This window comes from Chinchilla lanigera, unplaced genomic scaffold (genome assembly GCF_000276665.1).
Source record: "Chinchilla lanigera isolate Chin_1 unplaced genomic scaffold, ChiLan1.0 scaffold00001, whole genome shotgun sequence".
Classification (NCBI taxonomy): Eukaryota; Metazoa; Chordata; class Mammalia; order Rodentia; family Chinchillidae; genus Chinchilla; species Chinchilla lanigera.
In genome coordinates this window covers 12,253,346-12,258,823 of record NW_004955402.1, presented here as the reverse complement: position 1 = coordinate 12,258,823, position 5,478 = coordinate 12,253,346, and the positions used below count along the sequence as shown (strand labels likewise).

At 46.1% G+C, this 5,478-nt stretch overlaps 1 protein-coding gene across 1 annotated transcript in view; it reads right to left on the bottom strand.

The window, feature by feature from the left end:
• The window catches only part of Lama3 (laminin, alpha 3), a gene marked incomplete at its 5' end in the record, with an annotated part of 381,164 nt that overhangs the window by 103,320 nt on the left and 272,366 nt on the right, over nucleotides 1-5,478 (bottom strand).

Below are 5,478 nucleotides of genomic sequence, written 5' to 3'. Positions count from 1 at the left end.
TCTGGGAAAAGTTTCTCTTCCAGCCTATTGATAGCTACTCTTTGCATAGGTTCTTCTTTTTTCACATCAGGGAAGGTGTCCAACTACTCCTGGCCATCTTGGCTTTTTAAAAAGTAACACTAAAGCAGAGGCAATGTGGATCTCTACCTGCTGTTGCGAGGCATACAGACCACCCCTGCTGTTCATTATGCGGTCATGTGGGAACACTGCTCATTGTCTAACTGACAGGTGCCCTTGAGCAATTATGCAAGGGAAGTCATTTTTAATCAGCCCTTCTCCATGCGTGCTCTCAGACACTTCATTAGGGCACCTTTTAAAGTCCTTTGTCAACTGTTTCTCACCTGGCAATCATCAAACTATCCCCATCCCAAAGGTGTGTGTGGAGGCAGGTGTGCACCTCCTAATGTTTTTGAGAAGCGATTCATTCCCTTTGCCGGGCACCCACGCACTCGGTGAGTGCCCCGAGATCATGCTAGCCCGCTGCAGAGATGGAGAATCAAATAAAGAAGATGTGCGACTTTGTGTGAATCTGAACCAAACTGCTAGGCAGAGCATGCAGCCTTTTTAGGAGATGCATTATGTTCAGGTTGCTGCCCATAGAGAGGACTCCGCAGTTGCCCTTGGGATCATTTCACCAGCCCCTACTTGCGAGATCTACCTCAAAAAAGAAACCAAGATTCCAATGCAAATAAAAACTATACTCCTCAGGCAGTCTTCCTATCTGTTCCCACAGAGGCAACCCAAGGGGGACTGATCACCTGTACTGGCAGCTGTATACATCCACCCGGCCCTTCTGGTCCTTCCAGCTCCTCAAAAGCACTTCGAGCACAAACATTTGGTCTATCTCGGTGGCATACTCCAGCATAACCACGTAGCTGCCGGCCTGTGGAACACGCAGCCGCAGTTGCAGTTCCATCTGCCAGAGAGACAAACAGACTGTCACGCGATGCTAAATGCACGGGATGTACTTGCATACACAGGGACGAAAGTAGAGAAGATGCTCTGGAGGGGTCTTCCCTGTCAGCCTCGTCCTCTGGGGGCAGGGTGGGGTGGGGTGCAGGAGGCCCCATGAAAATTGAAGTCTAGACAAATACTGAATAATTGCTGTTTATCTGAATTTCAAATCTACCAGGGCATTGTGTATTTTTCTTTTCTAAATCTAACAGCTCTACTTAGGGAGGCTCCTACTTCTACCCAGGGGTGTCTCCACCCCTGTTTCCCACACCTGGGGCATTCCCAAGCTTGGAGTAGAAGAAATTTCTAACTGTTGGTAAGAGGGATGCAGATGGGCTTTGAGGCTTTTAACTGTTCTTTTAAAAAGAAATTTCAAATGTGAAACTAAGGGCGAGTGTGGAGCAAGGGAGGTGATGGGGGAAATGATAAAAGTAGGTTATGCGTGTGTACAAGTCCACCGAAATGAAGCCCATCAATCTGTATGACAGATGGGCACTACTAAAAAATGTGGAAAAAAGAAATTCCTAATGATCAGAATGAAAATAATACAAAAGCAACACCCACATACACTGCCCCTGGAATAAGAACTGTTGATAGCTTGGTTCTTAAACTTTCAAGCTATTTCCTATAGCTGTGTACACACAATTTTTAAGAAAGGCTGTGATCATAGGAGGCAAGTGAGGGTGCTTTTGGACTACAGTAGCAGAGACCATATGACCTGCAAGATGGAAAATAGTCACTATCTGGCTCCTTGCAGAGAAAGTATGCCCTTCACTCTATCACCTGTTGGTTAGGAGGCCAGGGGCTGGAATCCGACTGCCTCTACCTGTGTGATCCAGGGCTCGAGACTGAGCACCTGCATATGTTGGCATCCTCCTGTGTAAACGGATGATAGCAAGAGGAGCCCTCTCCTGAGGTGGTTGTGAGGATGAAATGAATTAATGCATGGAAGGCACTTAGGACTATATGTTCTTGTGTCATATGCACTGTATAAACATTGATCATTGTGATTCTTGCATTTGGCCATGACTCTTTTTTATTCAACAATGTTATGTGTCTGTATCTGTCCATACAGATAAACTTCACTTTCCTAGTGGCTGATGACACCATTCTGCGATATGAATATAAAATTATTTAACTACTATCCTACTGAGGGATGCTTAAGGTTGTCTCTAATACTCCCTACAATACACAATGTTATAGCACCATCACTATATCCTCTGGCTAGGCTTTCTGTAAGCTTCCTACGTGCAGAGTTGTGGGTTAAAGCATGTCTGCGTATTTAATGCCTGAGCCAACATCAGAATTATACTCCTTAGCAGAGTGACCCACTTCAGCCAGCTTTACCACACTTAATTAAAATGGGCCTCCTTCTCCTTGCCTTTGGGAGATTCACATTTACTACTTTCTGAACAGCACTGAGCCACATGGCTGCTATTTTCCAGTGATTTTTCTACCACTTAAATAATGAAAAGCCTCCCCTCGGGGGAACAGGGTGAATGATCCACACCACTTCTGACTGTGTCAGAGAGAGGAGTGCGGCACTGTGCCAGCCCGTGGGGAGTGGTTGCCACCACCTTCTCTCATCAGCCTGTTGGAACAGAAGCTCGTCTGTCCTTACCCCACCACGCAATGGCCAACCCTGGGTTGGTGATTTGGCAGCACTTTCCCCAGAAGCTATTACTGACTGCGAGCTCTCTCACAGCACTCAGTTTTAAATCTTGGCTACATTCCTCACTGAGTCCTTTGGAATGATTTTCTGAAGACTTCTGAGAAGGGTCTAAAGTGATAAAAGCAGGTTTTGAGGAACTCAGAAAAAGACACTAAAGTGACCAACAGAAACTTTATGATCGTTATGATCCGTTATCTATTAGAAAGGGACATTGAATGCAAGTAATGTCAAACAGATTTTGTGGCATAGACTGCCTTTTCCTAATTACTTGTGCTCTAAGATAATGATATAGAGGGTGGGTTTTTGTAAAGCTTTGCGGGATAAGCAACAGCCCTGATGCTAAAATAGGGATTCCAGTGGTCTGATCAACAACTACTGCATGCCTGCTCTGGGCCAGCCTACCAGCCAGGTATTGGGTGTACCATGGGAAATGGAGTCCCTGTCCTCAGTCAAGCTTTAGTCAGATAACTCAATAACAAGACAATTCCACTGTAAAATCACACAGGTGATAAGTGCACTGAAGAGGTGCTATGGGAGTGTAAGACAGAGGCCTGAGCTCCTCAGGGAGATGCGGGAGAAGGGAGGGTTTCCCTGAAGGAGGGATGAGGGAGTCCCCGGGGGAGGGGAGAGCACTCAGGCAGAGGGAAGAGCTGGCAGTAGGAGGCTCCCCTAGAATATAAAATGCTGTAGGGCCACATGCAATGCGAGGTGAAGAGATTGAAGGTTGATGGATGCCCGAGGAACAGCGAGCAAGGGTGGTGGACACCCCGAGGAGGTAGAAAAGCCAGTCTCAAAGACAGGTTAACATTTTGACCACTGTCCTAAGATTAATGAGACATTACTGTAATGATCTAATTGTGTGGTGGGTGATGATCAGACATTTGTATCAGAATTAGTTCTCTGGCTAAAGTATGGGGGGAGAATTGGGAGACCAGCAGGTACAAACAGATGTGAGTGGGCTAATTAGGAAGCCACTGTGGACATCCTTATGAAACACGATGTTTCAGGTTGACTATCCAGTATCCAAAGTGCTTGGAACCAAGGGTGTTTCAGATTTGCATTGTTGGCAGATTGTGTAATATTACGGATACATAATGAGATAGACTGTGGATAAGACTCAAGTCTAAACATAAAATTCATTTGCTTCATATACAGAGGGTAAATGAATCTAACAAGCAAAATTTTTTTTGTTTTATCTATTTATTTAATGTCTTTTTGAGACAGGGTCTCTCTATGCAGCTCAGGCTGGCCTTGAGCTAACTTTGTAGCCCAGGCTGGCCTCAAACTCACAACAATCATCCTGCCTCCGCCTTCCAAGTGCTGAGATTACAGGCGTGAGCTACTACACCTAGCTAACAAGCAAAATGTTGAAAAGCCTTTCTTCACTGAAAGGGAAATCATGATCTTTCAAGACCTCTTTTAACCCTGTAAGTCTCTGGATTTCAGCATAGTAATCTATAACAGCACTGTCCATAGACATTTCTGCAATGATGAAAATATTCTATGATCTGCCATCCTGTAAGATGGCTACGAAACATAACTGACTGTTGAGACCTTGAAATACAGCCAGCACAACTGAGGAACTGAATTTTTAGATACAGTCAGTGAAAGTTTAATGCAGTTTATTCACAAGGGGCTAGAGGTTACTGTATGGGATATCAAAGCGTTAGGACTGTTTTTTACAAAGATGCACACGTGTAAATATTCAGAGAGAATTAAGGCCATGGTATCCCCATTTTACATATTTTAACCCCCAAGTGAACATTTTCCTCAAAGGTAATGATACAGAGAATGTTCTAGAGAGTAAACAAAAAGAAAGTGGAGGAAACTGTTTTTCAGTGTCTTCATTTTGAAGCACTGTGTATTCTTGCTGTGACTGTTGATAAGCTGTACTTCGAACTCAGTCCTAAAGTGGGATATGCTTACAGCTGGGGTTGGGAGGCTCAAAGCACTGCCGGAAGGAGAGCCATGCCCAGACCTATCCTAACCTGTCCTTGGGGCCATGAGGTGGCCACCTTGTGGTGTGGCAGTTCCAGGTTCTGAGCTGCAGGAGTCCGGCTGTCACAAATGGCTTAGCCTATGGGGCTGATAGAGAGTGAGCATTGCATCCTTTCAGGGTAAGCATGAAGTTTCTGGATGCCTCTGTGAAGGTCGAGTCTCGTCCACCCTTTAAGAGAGATCTTGCCCTGAAACAGGCAGAACAGGGTGCCCCCCTACAGGTCCAGGTAGGCAAAAGGAAGGGACTCAGTTCCCCTGCCATGTCTGGAAAGCGCTCAGGAGCAACCTGACCCCAGCTCGGGGTAGGGAACCATGCAGCCCCCACCCAGATCAAAGGGTTTGGCGGAGGCTGAATAGCACCCCTGAGAAATTCTTCCAGCTGCTTCTGAATTTGAGAAACAACCGTGGGCAAGCATTGTCAGCAACCGCAGACAGCAAGGGAGCAGTACTTTTGACCGGAAGGAAGGGCTGTCCTCACCTCTTCTCCACTGAGATGCACCATGACAGGGTGTCCTGGGCTGGGCTTCGTCAGGGCCACGGGAACCTGGATCCCATCTGACAGAAAGATTCCGGCCTCAGAAGCCAGGGTACAGGAGAATCTGGTCACTGGCACTTGCTGGTAAAGGAGGCAACTTGAACAGGAACAAAATACAACAGTTACCAGAATACAACAGTGACCTCAAACTTGCAACAGACTACCACACTGCGTCCCCGGGGGACTGTCAGTCATCATTTCAGTCATTCAGTTCACTCTGTCATTCATGCCTCGCTGCTTCTACAAACCTTTAAGCGCCTACTGCAGAAACCGAACAGTAAATTTTCACCTGCATCAGAATGGGAAGAAATAAAGACCC